The sequence below is a fragment of the Panthera onca genome, chromosome A3, assembly GCF_046562875.1.
Source record: "Panthera onca isolate mPanOnc1 chromosome A3, mPanOnc1 haplotype 2, whole genome shotgun sequence".
Lineage (NCBI taxonomy): Eukaryota > Metazoa > Chordata > Mammalia > Carnivora > Felidae > Panthera > Panthera onca.
The window spans coordinates 118,307,557-118,326,296 of record NC_138341.1 but is presented as its reverse complement, the minus strand read 5'-3'; the positions used below and the strand labels follow the sequence as shown (position 1 = coordinate 118,326,296).

Genomic DNA, 18,740 nt, shown 5'->3' with positions numbered 1-18,740 from the left:
ATGAAAACAGAAAATGTATCCATCAATAAATTGGTCCCTCCTACTCTAACCAACTCATCTAGTGGCTTTCAAATCATGCTCCTGCAGGACACTTCTATGAACTGGACCCACCTGTTCTAAAATTCAGCTGCGGAGGAGTGGCCGTTGTAGGCCAATTCATGGAGGGAAGGGTTAAGGCGAAGAATTGCCTTTATTTGTAATTATTCCCCAGTGCACTTCCCCCAACTTTAGTACCTGCTTCTACTTTTTATGGCAGAACCTAGCACAAAATGGTACGTGATTTTAGCACAAAATTATATAAAATTTACGCCTTTTAAAATTAATCTGTCACTGCTTTATGGTATTCTGCAAGAAAGACAGTGATTTCAAGGTATTTCTCCACCATCTGAAAAAGTTGGGGGAACAATCAGGTTATGCCACCTGTGAGAATTCAGTTGAGCAGGCATGTTTGAGCACCCGCAAAGTACCAAGCACTGTGCCAATGAGTACAATAATGAGTACAATAAAGCACATGCCTTCCAGAAACTTCCATTACAGGGGAGGAGATCCATACATCTCAATTTTTCTTTCTTTCTTTCTTTCTTTCTTTCTTTCTTTCTTTCTTTCTTTCTTTCTTTCTTGGTCATTCTGCAATTTATCTTTGAGCTACTTTCCCCCTAGGTTCTTAACATTTAGGCTAGGGAATGAAGACTCTTTTTTTTTTTTTTTTTCATTTACAAAAGGTAGGCTATGTTTATTTAGAGTCACAAGCAGTTAACTGACTCAGTGCGACTCAAACCACAAGGAAACCATTCTACAACACTCCATTCTGAGCCCTGGGGTAGCCCGGATTGGCAGGAGTGCTGCTTGGGGCCCATAGGGAATTAAGACTCTTAATTGCATCCATTCAACAAATATTTATTGAAAGCCTACTAAGAGGAAAGCAGCCATCAGTTACATTTTAAACATGTTCTGGACTCGGAATCCCAGCCCTGCAGCATCTGGCTGTGCAACCCTGGGCAAGTCATTTGATCTTCTCAAGCCTCTTTTCCATCATCTTCAAAATGTGGGTAAAAATAGTGGAATAATCGAAGCAGTCTAATTTCTGTAATAAACAACAAAATGGATGTTTATTTCTTGTGGATAAAATAGTCCAAAGTGGGTATTTGCCACATGGCCTTTCACAATTCCTACATATCCTTCAGATCTCCGGGCATCCCAGTACCATCTCCCAGGCTGGCCGTCTTCCCTCTGTTCTCCACTGAGATAACTGGTTTCCTTCTCCTCTGAGTCTATAGTTGTGTGATTATGCAATTAATGCCTGTCCTTCCTACCAGACTCTGGATTCCAGAGCCCGGAAGACTGCCTGGTGAATAGCAAGAACTTGATAAAGATTTTGTTGACCGAATGAATGGCTGCATGAGGATTTCATGGAGCCCTTTCTTGTGCCAGTCGGAATACCGGGAACGAGATGAATTGACTCAGGCATCTAGTTGCTTTCCACTTTGTGGCTTTGCCAGCCCCTAGGGCCTGGAAGAACTTAGCCTCCAGTCAGTAGGTGGAAAAAGAGAAGGTGGAGGTTCATGAGAGATGTACATAGGAGTCTACCTGGAAATGGTGTGTTTCACTTCAGCTCTAGTCCACTGTCCAGAAAGTAGTCACACGGACACTACCAAGTACAAGAAAATTAGGAAATGCGGTCTCTCCGTGAGCTCAAGAAGGAGTAAGATTCAGTGAACTCTTAGACGTCTTCCTCAAACACTTAGCCTCGCAATGTTGCTACAGACTTGAGAAGAATGGGGGCGCCTGGGTGGCTCAGTCAGTTAAGCATCCAACTTTGGCTCAGGTCATGATCTCGCAGTTCGTAAGTTCAAGTCCTGTGTTGGGCTCTGTGCTGACAGCTCAGAGCCTGGAGTCTGCTTTGGATTCTGTGTCTCCCTCTCTGCTCCTCCTCTGTTCTCACTCTGTCTCTAAGTAAACATTTAAAAAAAAAAAAAAAGGACTTGAGAAGAATGAATATGCCTGGCACAGAGTAGGTGCTCAGTTAATGTTGGTATATGAAGTCATGTGCTATGTTTGGGCCACAATAGCATTATTTATCAAACATCCAAACTGTGTATCAGGCACTGGGCTTCCGTTTGGTCCCTGAGCCTCCCAACAACCACACAAGGCCAGATGACCCTTTCTTTACCGATGAGAAAAACCAATACTCAGAGAGGCTAAGCGATCTGTCCAAGGCCACACAGCTAGAAATAACCGAGCCAGGATCTAAGCCCAAGTTTAGTGTGTCTCAAAAGTGATCTTTTTACCAAATCATGATGTTGATAGAACACACAGAATACATAGGTGTGGACCACAGAGGAAGTGAACTGTCTTGGGCCAGTCTTTATAAAACGTGACATATACAAGAGAACCCATACATACAAAAAAAACAAGCAGACCTTGAAAAGCTCCTGGTGAAACAGCACAGGGCCATTATTGAATAGCAAGAATGGAAATGTCCTAACAATCCTCCTCACCCATGTCTAGCCCCACTGGCTAGAGTGCACACCACCTGCCCAATCTTTCTTCTCTTATCCTTCCCTCTGGAATCTTAGTCTGCTTCTCTCTTGCCTCCTCTCCCTAGCTATGGCCTTCCTATATGAATCAGCTTAGACTCTTAGTTTCTTTTGAATTCTTCTCTGTTCCCAGTATTCTGACTGGCACAAGAAAGGGCTCCATGAAATCCTCATGCAGCCATTCATTCGGTCAACAAAATCTTTATCAAGTTCTTGCTATTCACCAGGCAGTCTTCCGGGCTCTGGAATCCAGACTCTGGTAGGAAGGACAGGCATTAATTGCATAATCGCACAACTATAGACTCAGAGAAGGAAACCAGTTATCTCAGTGGAGAACAGAGGGAACCTGGCCAGCCTGGGAGATGGTACTGGGATGCCCGGAGATCTGAAGGATATGTAGGAATTATCTAGGTGATGCAAAAGGACCAGACAGTGGAATCAGCACATACAAAGGTCCTGTGGTGGAGAAAGCACATATGAGGAACAGAGAACAGGCCAGGAAGGCTGGAGCCCAGAGAGAGAGGGAGAGCTGTGTTGAAGCAGCAGAGATGGGCAGGGGCCAGCCCACTGAAACCTTGTAGAATGTAGGAAAGCATTTGGGCCTTTACCCCCAGGAGCAAAGGGAAGCCATCAGGAGGCTTTAAGTTAAGGGACGTGCCTGTATGGAAGACATGTTGTCAGCGTCTCCTACCCATAGGCCCTTGCCTTTCCTTATATTTCATTGGTCACTGGGCAGACTTCCAGTTCCAAACGCCAGCACTTGAGTTTTTGGTTTTTTTTTTTTAACCCGAGGACTTTCTCTGACCACTGGAATCTGCTTTGCCTGCCTGTGGCACAGGTCCGTGATGCCAGAGAGTTAACATCCCTCCCCATCCTCCAGAACAGTGCTCAGCCTGATATACTTCGTAGATAAATACCCAGCTCCCTCACTCCTGAGGTGGGACAACTCTGAACTATGTGTTGCTCACTGGCTCCCAGAAATGTGCAGTGGGGATGCAGCCCAGGTATCCGGGTAACCCTTGCTTTGCGCAGTGGGATGGAGCCCAGGTAACCCTTGCCTGGCTGCCTTCCTTTCCCTGTCCTCCTTTCCCACTTGCCTGCCAGGGCTTCCTGGGATCACTTTCCAAATAAACTCTGTACGTCTGAATCCCTATATTTCAGGAGATCCCAAATAAGATCATCTGTCATAGGGACACTGGGTTTGAGGGCAACAGGGGAGGATGGGGTAGACCAGTTGTCGAGGCAGGAGATGCTCGGGGTTTGGAGTGAGTGGCATTGGGCACAGGGCAAAGAGGAGGTAAACTCAGCAGGATTCTGATGTATGCTGGATGAGAAGCGAAATGTAGAGGAGGGCAAAGCTGCCTCCTGGGCTTTGTCCTCCCTAGAAGGGAGGGCAAGTGAAAAGGTCAAGAATACATATGTTAATATTTTTGTGCGTGTCACTGAACAGCTTGTAACCACCAGATTTTCTGGAACTCTCTGCTGTCTTCTCGCCCTGCCTTGACTCATCAGACTCTAGAACAACCTAGCTGCCATCGTTCGGGGAAGCCTGCATTTTCTCCTGCAGGGCAGGATCCAATAACAGTGTTCTCATCCAATAAAGGAGTCTGGCGCACAGGGACAAAATATTGAATTAAAAACAATACCAGAGCCGCTGAGCTCGCACCACCCCTGAACTGCCTGTGCACGGCTTTGCTCTGCAAATTGGTAATGGGAGCCCCAGGGAAATACTGTCCTGGAGAGCAGGGAGGAGAGAAGGTGGGGGGAGGGGGAGAAGCAATGTCAACTCTCAGCCACACTGGGCTGAGCCAGCACCCAGGAGCGAAGATTCAGCTGCCAGAACCCCAGCCCCGAGCTGTAGGCCCTAGTCTTGGTTTGTCTCCGTGAAACTACGTTCAGGGAGGGATTCGGAGATCCTCTGAGATCACGCATTCTTGGGTTTGCAGCCTGCCTCCCCCATCCTGGTTGACTCTGTGGCCTTGGGTGAGTCCTTAGATACTCTGAACTTCAATTTTTTTGTTGTCGATGTTGTGCCAAGGCCCAGCACATGCCAGCACTTACTTAATCCTAACACCTACTCTATTCTATGGGCGATGGAACCAAGTCTCAGAGGAGTTAGGTAACTAGCCCAGGGTCACACAGCCCAGGTACAGCCAGATTTCAGACAAGGCAGTATAAACCTTGCACATGCTCTGCTGACTATTACCTGCTACTTTCCTTCTGATAAGAGATTCCCCCCATTTTCAAAGTGTTGAGCGATCCCCATGCTACTGGGGGGGGGGGGGTGGCTCTCTTTCTTGACCTTTCCTTAACATAACATCAAGTCTCACACCTCGCTGTGTTGACTCCACCCCCCTCCACCCCACTAGTTCTTCACCCCCGCCCCTGAACTCTTCACTTCTTTCCCCCCAAATTGCAAATCCCTCCTCCATACCTGAGGTGAGCAGCTTCCCACCTCACCACCTTCCGGCCACTTGATATCTTAGTGCTTACTCACTTCCAGGCCCTGAGGGCTTTACCTGCTCCCCAGGAGGCTTATCAAGGTATCCCCTCCACCCAAATAGTTGTTTTCAGGAAGAACCCTGATACCCACTGTGAAGGTGACCAACATGTCTCCACCATGTTTGAAAAACCCGGAGCTCAAATAGGGTCCAGAATGGAGCTAGGGGTTTGGAAGTTTTAAGTTATAAGGAGGTTGTGGAGGCTGAGCCACAGAAGCGAATGAGGTCATCCAGGGAGAGCGAGTGGGGTAAGAAGGGCAGAAGGCATGCTAGGGCCTCAGGAGCCAGTTTGGACTCCTGGCCGAGGTTGGAAATGGAAAAGGGCTGAGACTCTGAAATGGGAAGGCCAAGCCAGGCTCTGGGGCAGCGCAGGGACTTGGGAGGGTGTCAATCAGAGTGCTTGTCGCTGGGACAGAAGTTCCACTTGAACTAGTCAAGGAAAAAGGACAATGTATTGGCTCCTGGTACTTAAGAAAGATCGACTACTCCTGGCTGAGGTCGGGCACTGGTCCCTTTTGGGACTCAGGAAACCAGGTACCATGGGCTCAGAGGGTGCCGGGACCATATTCCCACCATTTGTTTCTGTTCTTCTCATCCTCTCGCGTTGCATTCTGACCCCTTCCATATAGTGGGAGGCATGACTTCCTGTAGCCCCCAGATTTAAATCCCACGGCTTCTACCTTAGGGATTGGCTCTGCCCTTAGGTTTGAAAATCCAATGGAAGTTTTCTGATCGGCTTAGCTCTAGTCAGGTGCCCACCTCTGGCCCAATTAACTATGATCAGAGGGGCGGAGCCAAAGAAAACCATGCCTGCTTCTGTGGGAGCCAAATGGATAGAGGCAGGTATGGCAGGATGAAAGTAGGCCCAGTACAACAATGGACATCCTCCACACCTGGAAAGACTGACTTCAGAATTAAGTCCAAGGGTGTGCCTCTCAGAAATGAAAACCACCACCACCGACGGTGGGGAACGAAACAGAGAGTCAGACAGAATAAGTGGGGAGAGCGAAGGCTTGATCCAAGTCAAAGAGGCTCAGAGAGTGTGAGGTAGGCCTAGGGCTTAGCTTTATTGTCTGCTGGGCACAACGGGGTCTGTTGTTAAGGCCCCGGTTGGGGTGGACATGCTGCTCTATCTGCCTGGTAAACACTTCTCCTTTACTGACACCTGCTTCTCACTACTATCAAGGACTTTGAGACGCAGACTAACTTAGCTGCTTGGGATGTGAAAGGTCCAAGCAGCGTTGGCCAAGGGGAAAGGCCCTTATGTAGGTCCATCTGGGGCCGACCTGTGGCCACAGAACCTTAACCCTATCCATGATAACCCTAGCCGTGACCTGACTCCAGCTCCTCCATTCTCCTCCTCCAGCTTGGAATATAGTTCTAAGACCTCAAAACCTACACAATCACAGTATTAAGGGGAATTGAATTTGGGCGAGTGCGGATGAGCCGACTCTAGTGTTAGGGCGAGTATGAGTTAGGCAAGTGTATGAGGCGAGTATAAAGGCTTCCATGGGGGCCCAAAAAGTCAATAATGACAGTAAGGACAGCTGGCATCAGGATGATATAATGAGTACTTATTATGCACCCTGTCCTGTACTAAGCAGCCCTTTTTGTGCATTTCCTTATTTTATCATCAGAGCCCTATGATGTATTATTCTCATCCCCAGGAATTGAATCTCAAGGACATTAAGTGACATGCCTAAGGTCACACAAGTAGGAAGTGGCCAAGCTGAGACTTGAAGCCAACTCTGTCTAACTGCAAAGCCTATACCTTTAACCCTCACAGCTTTATCTCTTCTCCAAGCCTGAGCTGTGGAAGCAACAAGGTGTCTTGGCATCCTCTTTAGCTCTTGAATCAGTCAGAACCTTCAGGCTGCAAAAATTTGAAGCCACCAACTCAGCTGATCAACAGTGAGAAACGTGTATCCACTGAAGACTAAGTTCCAAGGTTTGGTAGCTACAGGAGCCATTAATTCAGCAGCCCAGTAATGTCCTTTCCATCTTCCCGCTGAGCCAGCATCAGGGTGTCAGTTTCTCCGCCCGGTCACAAGATGGCTGCCACACCTCCAGGCGCCAAGTACAGACATGAGTACATCCTGCAAAAGAAGAAGGCCTTTCCCTTTCTGAGAGCAAGAAAACCTTTCCCAGACTTCCCAGGAGTCCTTGAGAGAACATTCCGTACATCTCATTGGCCAGAATTGTTCCCATCCCTGTTTCCAAACCAATCACTCACAAGGCAAATGGAAACTTCACAAAATGGCTTAATAATGCCTCTGGCCATTGTAGCAGGATGGTTCTGGAAGCAGAGGGAAAGAGGGCAGTGACTGCTTTGGGGCAAGTAAACGAAAGTGGATGCTACTCCTCTCTTTTCCCTTCCCAATCCCCAATATCCTCTTTCTGTACCCGTTAACATTTTATTCATCCTTTAAGAATCAAGCCAAATATCTTCTCTTCCAGGAAGACTTCCCCGACTTTTTTCCCATCAGATTAATTGCTCTCTTCACTGTGCTTCCAAAGACTTTAGCACATGCTACATACATGGTCTTTATCACATCGTTATGCAGGGAGATCAGGGTTTGGAGGAATTCGGCCCAGGTTCAAATCCTGCCACCTCCTTCCCAGGCAATTTAGGATATACTTTCTCTCCTCAAGCCTCAGCTTCCTCGTCTATAAAAGTACACATTCCTTTTTAGGCAGTTTTAAAGATTAAGGCAGGTGATGTGTCTGAGATTATTATCAATAGTCTCCTTGGAAGGAAGGGAGGGAGAAAGGAAGAAAAGACACTATCAGGCTGGACTAGGCAAAAGTCAATTCTCAGGGAGGAAGGCAAAAGTCGCTCCGAGGTGCCAACCACATGGCCCCCTTCCCTGAAGTTCCCCTCCCCCGATTCTCCCAAGAAAGTCATTTTTCATCCCCAAAGTCATTTGGCTTAGAGAGAAAGGGGAGGTGCGGTGGTAGGGCCTGTACTGTGCCTGCCCCTGCACCATCCATCACCCGGCCGACAGGAACTCACCTCCCACAAATAAAGTTATGACAAGCGTCCCCAACCCATTCTTTCAGCCATCGCCTCCCTGTTTCCATCATCTCTGACATTATAAGCCATCAGCCGAGCTGTTTGTCACGCCTCTGACAGGGCCTTGGCATCACGGGCAGGACAGCTGTGCTGAAGTATGGCTGAACTCGAGGCTGAGTGTCCTGCCCCCGCCCACCACTGGTGATCTTGAGCTATTTCACCCGTGTTCCCAGCGAAGGGTTACTCCCCCAAGGGGCAGAGGTCCATATGGAGCAGAACTGGAGGGGAACTGAACATTCACTCATTTATTCACGCAGCAAACATTAGCGAATAGCCCCGCTGTGCCTGAACCTGTGTCAGGTTCACAGCCACAAAGAGGAATTGGGTGCAGTCCTTGCCTGTGAGCAGTGCCCAGTCCGGCGGGAGAGGGAAAAACAAGCCATGTCAACAGACAGTGCCGGCACAACTGTGGCAGAGGCAGGTCAGGGGACTGTGGAATCACAGAGAAGGGTAGGAACATGGGGAAGTCTTCCTGGAGGAGGTGGTGTCTGAGCTGAAACCTCTAGGTCAAGGAGGAAAGACGGGAGGAGGCAGCGTGAGTGATTCCTCGAAAGGTCCCCTTTCTTCTGTGCAGGTTTATTTACTTCTAAACCTCAAAGGGCAGAGTGGAGTGCAGGTTTGGGGAAGGGAAGAGGATTATATTACAGGCCATTGACATGGCATGTGCAAAGGTCCTGTCCAATTTCCTGGGGCTGTCATAATAAGTTACTGCAAACTCCGTAATCCAAAACAACAGAAATTTATTCTCTCACAGTTTAGGCCAGAAGTCTAAAATCAAGGGGACGGTGGGGCTGGTAGTTTCTGGAGCTCAGAAAGAGAATCTGTTTCATGTGTCTTTCCTAGCTTCTGGTGGTGGGAGGCAAGCCCTGGTATTCCTTGACTTATAGACGTGTCACTCTAATCTCCACCACTGCATTCTGTCTTCACACGCCCTCCCCTCTCTCTGACTCACATCCCCTTCTCCTAAGGGCCCCTGTCATTACAATTTAGAGCCCACCCCGAATCCAGGATGATCTCATCTCAAGATCCTCAACTTAATTACATTTTCAAAGATCCTATTTCCAAATAAGCTCACGTTTGCAGGTACTTGGAGTTAGAACTTGGCCTTTTTTAGGCAAGGGGACACTCTTCAACCCAGGACAGATCTGGAGGCAAGAGAGTAGGGCATATCCAGGAGACAGAGAGTGGCTAAATGTGGCTGCAGTATTGACACTGGACCGAGGTCAACTCCCATCTCTGTCACTAACGAGCCAGATGTCCTAGGCCAAATCCCTCAACCTCTCAGAGCCTCAGTTTGCTCACCTGCAATGTTATTGCCCTGTGGACCCCTTAGGACTCTGATGAGCGTGAAATGTAGTCATCCCATTAAAGGACCAGCTCCTCCTTGTGCGCCTGGGTAGCTCAGTCAGTTAACAGCATCTGACTTCGACTCAGGTCACGATCTCACGGTTTTTGGGTTCGAATCCCACAATGGGTGGGTTCAAGACCCGCTTCTCTCTCCCTATCTCTCTCTGCCCTTCACTCACTTGTACCCTCTCTCTCTCTAAAAAAAATTATAAATACTTAAATGCCCGACCCCTCGATGACAGCATATCCATCAGGGACGCTGTGATTGCACTAGACCGAAACCAACCCATACAGGCCTAGGCACTAAAAAACAAAAACAAAAAAACATTGATGAGCTTTACATAGGTAAAAAAGCCCAAGAATAGAGCTGCTTCAGGCTTTGAGGGATTCAGAAGCCCCGATGATATATCCAGTGTCTTTCCACTTCGCCTCTTGGGCTTGTGCTGTCCCAGAGGAACCATCCCTTGTTGAATTCCCTGGACAACTGTTGCCACCTTTACAAATAGCCCCTTTATTAGAGTCTCCCGAAATAAAGGTTTGAGTGCGTCTGTCTCTTTTAAGGACACTGCCTGATACACCCCGCGGCTCAGGGCTCTCCTTGACCTTCCTTCCCGGGCAGGAGGCAAGCCCCACGTGGTAGACTGCTACATTGGTGGCCTATGACCAACCACGCTTCCCCGTATTCATGCCCTTGAGGGTCCCCTCCTACATTTAATGCAGGGCTTGACCACGTGATGCGCTTTGGCTGATGTCATAGGAGCGAACGTGATGTAAGGAGAGGCCTTAGAAGCACTTGCGTGGCTGTGCTTGACTTCTTGGAGCGCTCCCTCTGGGAATCCTGTTGCCATACTGTGAGACAGAGGCTGTCGTGCTGAAGAGAGAGACCGTGTTCAGGAGTCGTGAAGATGGCACGCCACATGGGAATAAAGGCTTCACAGAGGAGATCTGAGGTGTCCCAGCTAGCAATCATCACAAAGATTCCAGACTCTGAGAGAGCCCTTTGTACTAAGGGGGGGTGGGGTGGGGGGTGGAGGTCTGCCTTCGTGGGAGTATTCAGCACTGACATTGTTTGGGATCTCCAGCATGCTGATGATAAAAAGCAGATTGACTTTCAGGGTTATCATTTTCTTAATTTCCTTCCTTCTGCTAACTTTGGGCATAATTTGTTCCTTTTTCTTTAATTTTAATTTTAATTTTTTTTAGGGTTTTTTTTCTTTTTTTAATTTTCTTTTTTCTTTTTTCAAATCTACATCCAAGTTAGTTAGCCTATAGCGCAACAACGATTTCAGGAGTAGATTCCTTAGTGCCCCTTACCCATTTAGCCCATCCCCCCTCCCACAACCCCTCCCGTAACCCTGTTTGTTCTCCATATTTATGACTCTCTTCTGTTTTGTCCCCCTCCCTGTTTTTATATTATTTTTGTTTCCGTTTTCTTATGTTCATCTGTTTTGTCTCTTAAAGTCCTCATAGGAGTGAAGTCATATGATATTTGTCTTTCTCTAATTTCACTTAGCATAATACCCTCCATTTCCATCCACGTAGTTGCAAATGGCAAGATTTTATTCTTTTTGATTGCTGAGGAATACTCCATTGTGTATATATATACATATATACATATATACATATATGTGTGTATATATATATATATATATATATATATATATATATATAGCACATCTTCTTTATCCATTCATCCATCGATGGACATTTGGGCTCTTTCCATCCTTTGGCTATTGTTGATAGTGCTGCTATAAACATGGGGGTGCATGTGTCCCTTGGAAACAGCACACCTGTATCCCGTGGATAAATGCCTAGTAGTGCAATTGCTGGGTGGTAGGGTAGTTCTATTTTGAGTTTTTTGAGGAACCTCCACACTGTTTTCCAGAGTGGCTGCACCAGCTTGCATTCCCAGTGTTATTATCATTTTTAAGCTCAGCAAAAAAATGCTCCTTTTTACTAGCAGCACCTGGGGCTAATCACTCCTACCTCCCTATCCATTACCCCCCACCCCAACCCCACTCCGTTGCTTCTTGGCCCTTCCAGTCCAGCCACAGCTGAATGCGGCCACACGAGTGACCCCAGCCAACACGTATGGATGGGACAAATGGAGGTCACCCTCCAGAATCATAAGAAATAATAAGTCGTTGTTGCTGTAAACCACTAACTTTTGGGGTGGCTTGTGATACAGGGATTAAAAACTGAAACAGACCGACAGCAACCATTCTACACTGTGGGAGGTTCAAGTACACCTAGAAGGGGCAAAACTTTTCTGGCAGTTACTGCAAAAGTCCTGGATTTCACTCTGATTGGGCCCCCTCCTGTCACGTGACAGGTGTGACCCAACTGCCCAGCTAAGGGAATGCTCTGCTCTGATTGGCGTAGCCTGGTCACATGCCTTGTCCTGGAGCAGGAGCTGGAGACCCACGTGGACCCTGCAGATAGGGGGTGGGGAGGAAGAGGGCGCTAAAGGTAGAGGAGGGGAGAGGGAAAAGGCAAGGGAAGAGGGATGCTAAGATTGCTTCGTGGGGGTGCAGCTGGGGGTGGGGGGGAATTATCCTTCGCGCTCCCCATCCCGCCAACCGTTTGCACCTGCAAGCAACGTATGAAAATGAATCCCCGGCGCAAAGCACAGCTATCCTATGGCGAGGAGACCATAAAACCCCGGCCATGGACAGACCTGGCTTCCGACTCTCCCTTCCTTTCTGGAAGCTGCTTTGGGCAAGTTGCTGAACCTCTGTGAACTCCTCTGTAAAATAAGTTTGTTAATTCCTGCACAGATGGGTTGTGGCGCGATTTCGGTCGGATCATGGATGTTGGGTAGACAAAGAGAGGGACTCTGCCCGGACACCCCTTCCGGGAAGGGCCTGCTGCCCGGCGCGGGGAGTGCGGCTGGCGACAGTCCGCTGCCTTCGGCTCTTTCGGCTCTTTCGGGTCTGCCTCAGCTGCAGAGAGCCTGTGGCCTGAGTTCACACCCTTCCCAGGGCAGCCTGCATCTGGTGACCGAGCCTTGGGGTTTAAAGGGTTGGCCATTTCGGCTGATGCAGAACGGTCCTGCCAGGCGGGGCTCTCTCCAGAGCTCGCCGCAGGGCTGGCTGAGGCTTTGCAGAGCAGGGATCAGTTGACTTCACTTGTCTCATCCTGTTTCCTCCCTTCCCTTTCATACGTGTTAATCCCCAATAAATATCTTGCCCTTCATGCTCTGCTTACGGAGGTCCCAATCCGTGATAGGTGTTTCAAACGCTTAACCTAGCACTTGGCACTTAATAGGCAGTTGGTAAAGGTTTGCTGAGCGAAAACTGGCTCCTTGCTCGGGAGGAGAAAAGGAAACAGTAAGGATGGGCGAGGGAGGCCGGTGCGGGGATTGCAGGCGGGAGGTAAGTGGCTGTTGTCGGGGAAGGGGCCTGTGGGCTGGCAGAGGCGGCTCCTTCCTTGGAGGGAACGTGAGGGTCTCTCTAAGGCACCTTCTTCGAGCCCACGTGTCCGCAGCCCCCTGCTCTCCAAACACTTGGACCAGTTATGAATGAAGCCTCAACGTGTCACAGCAGGCCTGAAGACAGGGGCACTTCAGGCTGTCCTCCAGGCTGGTCCATGCCCCCAGTGGCCTATCTGGGGTCCTGGTGGCCCTTGGTAAGATGGCCGAGACCACTCAAGTCCTACAGCCGAAACCCGCTCCCCATTTTGTAGAATCTTAAAAGTTCTAGAACCTTGGAAGGGGAGAGTCAGCATTCTGGGGCCATCGTCACAAAACTGCAAACGGATTCTAGAGTCTTAGAATAAGGGAATGTCTGGTTTAAAGGGTCCCAGCGTCTTTGATCTGGAAGGGGACAGGCAGTCTCTTCATTTGAGCTTTCCTCCCTCCAGGGAAGGGAGGAAGGAAAAAAGAAGGGCCATGGAGGTTGGTCACCCAGGCAGAAGAGCGTCAGGGGCAGCAGAGGGGGGAAGATGCTGTGGGTGCCCCGTGCCACGCCCCATATTTGCTTTTCAGCTGCAGCCGTGGCACACAGTGTCCAGGTGACCTGGCAGCGTCCTCCCTCAGGTACCCAACCCAGTCTCTTAATTTTTCCACCCCAAAGCTTTTCTGGAGGCCCTGATCCCTTGCTCAGCCCACCCATAGGCTCAGCCCAGAGGTGTGAGGGAATTAATGCCCGCTGGGGCAAAGCTCAACCCCGAGAGGCATGGGGGTTGGTGGGTAAGTGCCCCAGGCTCCTGCCCTTTGAGTGAACGATTCTGCATAGTAAAGCAGAGGGTCCCCCAGGATTGGGCCTCAGTTATCCTTAGCGGCAACCAGCTCCTTCTCGATCTCCCTCACTCCTGCTTCCTGTGATTACCTCCCAAATAAATTACTTGTACCCGCATCCTTGTCTCAGGCTCTGCTTTAGGGGAACCCAATCGAAGACAGGCTGGGTCACTCCCTAAAATCTCTGAAATCCCCTTTCATTCATCCTCCAAACTGAATCCCAAATTTCACCTGCCCTGCTATTCCCAGGTGACTCCGAGAGAAACGCCCCCCACCCCACCCCACCCCACCCCACCCCCTCAGCCTCCTCCCTTTGTCAGGCAGACAAACTGGTAGGCCTTGACCACCTTCCAACCTGGCCCTAGTTCTGAGAAATTTTAATGAAGGGATTTGGCTGGGCACCTAGGGGTCCAGGTGCTTTGGAGGCAGCAAGGAAGGGAAGGGACTTCCCTTAATGAGCCTATAATGATTAAATCATCCACTGTCCCCTGTGCACCTCCCCGCCTTTTGTTCTTTGGCTGAGACGTTGCCTCCAATCCATCATGTTCCCTTTCTTCTCTCAGCTTCTCCAGCCTGCAAGCCACCTCGGCAGGAGTGCTGAGCTGGGCTGAAATGGTAGGAAAGCCCAACGCGGGTACAGAACTTTACAGTTCTTGCATTTCTGCAAAGAAATGTACAGTCTCAGAACTATGTACAAAGCCTTTTCTTTTTTTTTTTTTTTTAATTTTTTTTTTTCAACGTTTTTTATTTATTTTTGGGACAGAGAGAGACAGAGCGTGAACGGGGGAGGGGCAGAGAGAGAGGGAGACACAGAATCGGAAACAGGCTCCAGGCTCCGAGCCATCAGCCCAGAGCCGGACGCGGGGCTCGAACTCACGGACTGCGAGATCGTGACCTGGCTGAAGTCGGACGCCTAACCGACTGCGCCACCCAGGCGCCCCAAAGCCTTTTCTTTTTACAGAGTAGTTCATTAGTGTCATTATTGTTCTTGTTTTAAGCCAAACATTTATTCATCTCAGGGAGCGATTCGTTCTCCTTATGCCCTCCCTTACGAAGCAAGAGGAGATCCTGGCTAGAAAAGTCAGTTTTCATTCATTCACTCATTCATTCACCTCTCGGGAGCTTCTCTGTGTCCAGGCCATGGGGGTACAAGATGGAGCCCTTTCCACCAGCAGCTGGTAGCCGAATAGGGAAGTGTACTGGTCAGTGTCTAACCGGGAAATACGTGAATATTCATAAATTAAGAACTTTAAGACATGGAAGGTGGTGGAAGAGCTGCGAAGCAAGCCAACTCAGCGAAGCAGCTCAAAGTCTAGTAATGGCAGGAGGCTGCCACCGTCCCTAGACCTAAGACAGAGGCAGGGGTGGCGTTGAGCAGGGAGGAGCAGGGGCACTTGGTGGAATGTGAAACCACGATGGAGCTACAGGGGAGCTAGAGGCATGGAGGAGACAAGCCGCTGCTGGATTTGCTGCCCACGGCCGAGAGGGAGACATACCCCGCCTTCTCCCTTCCTCCCTCCCACCCTCCAGTCTCCCAGCAATGCCTCCCAAGGGGCCAAACCCAGCCGGAAGCCAGTCATCCCAGAAGCCTGGAAAACGCAGCCTACAGCGATCAGCCCCCAGCAACACGGAGCAGAGTTAACCCTTCAGGGCTCCACCACAATCGGAAATAACAGCAACATTAACCGAAGCGTTGCATGACGGAGCACTTACCACGTGTCGGGTACTGGGGTCAACATTTTCATTTACAACGAAAGCCTCTGAATCTCCTTACAGTGAAGTCACCGAATCCTCGCAGCAATGCTGCAAGGTGGACATTCTTATCTTCACTCTGCAAAGCAAGGAAACAGAGACCCGAGACTCAGCCAGTGAACAAGTCGGCAAGTATTTGTGAGGCATCTCCTCTGTGCTGGGCCCTGCTAGATGCTCACACCACAGGGACGGCCAGGACAGCCGGGGGACCTGCCCCCACAGAGCTGGCAGTCTACTGGGAGAAACAGATCCTGAAAAACTAATTAGAAACCACTGGGTGAATAACCACATCCCGGTTGTAAGAGAAGGTAACCTAGTCTAGGGGGCTAGAGAAAGCTTCCTGGGGGTAAGGGTTAAGCTGAGGGTAAAAGATGAGCAGGCCTTATTTAGATCTCGTGTCACAAACTCTTAACCTCTGCGGGGTCCTGTGATGGAGTGTTTGGCCATGGTGCGTGTTCAGCTTGGGCCACCCCCCAGGAAGGCCCCACCTCTGGCCAGCTACTATGGACACACTCTTGGCTGGGACGGTGTCCTGGCCCACCGCTGAGCCTGGCAAGACCTCCTAGGCCACCACCGATGGGAGATTCCTGCCGAGGCCGGAGCACCTGGAATGCATTCAATCCCAGCACAAGCCAGTGCCTCCAGGAACAGCCTGACAGGCGCTGAGGCTTGTCCTCTAAGCCCTGCTGGCCGCCTGGAGCCTTGGCAGACAGTCAGGAGGAGGCGGCTGGGAGGGAAAGACAAAGAAAATTTGATTTCCATTTTGCTCCTGGTTCCCTGCTTCCAGTCCAGATGCCTCCAGATCTAATTCCGAATAAATAATTGTACTGAGTAACCCGGGTCCCTTGGTGATTAAGTAAACACGCCGAGGCGGTGGAAATTGAATTAGTGCGGTGTGCTCAGCCATTATTACCCGCCCCTTCTCATGAATATTAATAAGGGGTTATTAAGAAATGTAAATGCTGCCTCAGGGGGTGGGAAGATGGGGAGGGGGGTCAGGGTGAGAGGATGCAGTGTTCAGAAGGCGGTGTGATTGAAGGCATTTAAAAAATTATGTCAGATCTTTCTCCTCCGTGCCGTGGCAATGTTTCTGGATGCTTCATTTTTATGAAAACGAGGGTAAGGGAACAAATTTTAATTCGAGGGTAAAATTAGCATTTTCCAAACAGCCTTGGCGGCCGCAAGGACATATTTTGCCAGAAAATGGACATTCGGGGCGGGGCGGTGCAGGGTTGGGGGAGCCGTGGCTGATGGACGATTAGTTCTCTCAGTTCATCTCCAGGCAAGGGAGTAAACAAATTAATCTCGGCACAGGGAGCAGCCTGGAAGATGACGGAGACCTGGAGGCGTCCTCAAGGCCTAGGATCTCAGACCGCACTGTCTGCGGTCTCACAGCAAGGTAGGGCACTGCGCCTGGGTTCTGTGGGCCAGATAAGAGTAGGGAATAGAGCCGAGATGTAGCCCCTCCTTCCCTACCCTCTCTGGTTGTCTCAGGTCTGTGGCTCCAGCTTCTTTCCCAATCTGTGCTGCCAGCTTCCTTTCCATTTTCACTATGTCCTGTTTCTGCTTTGCAACTCTCAGTGGCTCCCTATTGCCCTTAGACGGAAGATCAAGCTCCTTCTCCTGCCATTCAAGTCCCTCTAGTATCTGACCCCAATCCAATTTTCCAACTTAAGCTCCCGCTGCCCCTTGCAGCTACGATCAGATGCATCTAGAAAGGTAAGAAGTGGAGATGAAAGGAAGATGGGAAGACAGGAAAGAAGAGAGGAAGGAAGGAAGGAAGGGAGATGGAACTAATGTTAAGTATCAAAATATTCCAGATTTGCTACAAACTTCACATGATAATAATGATGACGGCAGTGGTTCTAGTAATTTCTGCCGTCTACTGAGCATTCACTCTACACCAGCCACCGGTTCAAAACCACCTCATCCTCCCGGTGTTCCTGTGAGTATTGTTATCTCTCCACTTTACGGAAGAGGAGGCGGGCATCACACACGTCGTAAATGACAGAACCAGGCTGCAGGACATCAAAACCTGAACTTTCCACTACTGCACCTCCTATCTCATGCGCAAGTCACTATTATCCCCGTTTTATAGATGAAGAAAAGGAGGCTCACCGAGGCTAAGTGATTTCTCCTACAGGTACAGAGAGAAACAAGAGGAATTCAAGTTCCCCAGGCCAGCTTTGTTCTATCTTCATAAACGCTGCTCCTGGAGAATACAGGTAAATGTACTGCACAGGCTGGTCCCTACTTCCTGCAGACAGCCCAAGAGGAAACTCACAGGCCCTCAGGGACCCAGCCGAGCCATGCCCCTGACAATGTTCACCAGGCAAAGCTGCAGATTGGTCTGGCGGGTTCCCACAGGCGTCCTCGCTTAGGACCACGAGCCCCAGGCCTGCGGAATGCAGCCCAGATGCGGGGCCCTGAGACTCCGTCCCCTGCACTCAGGACCCGAAAGAGTGAATATGATCAAACTCATGCATTTTAACAACGTCTCCAGCACGCCTCACTCTACGCACTCGCAGGAATAAAGGCTGACAGGTGCAGCTGAGTTAATCAGAGTAGATAATAGAGGAAAAGACGGGAACCACTGGCCAAATTGCAGCAGAGAACAATGGGGCAAAATCATGAAACGCAAGTCAAAAGTGTCCAGTTAAATGTGATGGTGTTTAAAGGGCAAGAACCACATTCTCAACCCCTTGGAAGTTCTAATGCGACACCTACCATGGGGGTGCATGGGTCAGGGGTGCCTAAGATAATTTCTGGCTATATGCAAATGGACTTTTCTCATTTGAATAGGTGTGTTCAGTGTATATTAGAAAAAAATATAACTAGCCCGTGAAACCTATGATTTTACGTGTATCCTTGCCTAGAATGAATCCAAATTTTGCCTAGAGAAGCTATTTGATTGCTAGTCAATTAAGAGAAAACAATTTCTCATAGTATAGAGGGAAGAAGAATATGGAAAAAAAATATGAAGTTGGTACTCACGTGACCGAAGTTTGGGAAACAATATTCTGGTTCCTGAATTACTCAAAGTGGAGTCCGTGGATCAGCAACCTCAGAGTCACCAAAGAGCTGGTAAGAAGACCCTCCCTAGACCCACAGAATCAGCATCTGCATTTTAATGAGACTCCTTGGTGATTCATATACATGTTTATATATGCTTTGTTTTTAAAGCACTGACCTATTTTATTTATCAGTGGGGACAATGAAGACCTTTTCAGACTTGGTCCCAGGGGAAGAGCACAGGCCTCGAAGTACATTCCAGCCATGGACTCTATGACTCT

General features: G+C 49.3%; 1 long non-coding RNA gene across 1 annotated transcript; it reads right to left on the bottom strand.

The window, feature by feature from the left end:
* Positions 1 to 6,586: 6,586 nt before the first annotated feature.
* Positions 6,587 to 13,125, bottom strand: LOC132668367 (uncharacterized). Its single transcript, XR_009605552.3, has 2 exons — positions 12,136 to 13,125; positions 6,587 to 7,134 (listed from the first exon to the last, which is right to left on the bottom strand). It is a non-coding gene; the product is annotated as an uncharacterized LOC132668367 (long non-coding RNA).
* Positions 13,126 to 18,740: the final 5,615 nt, after the last annotated feature.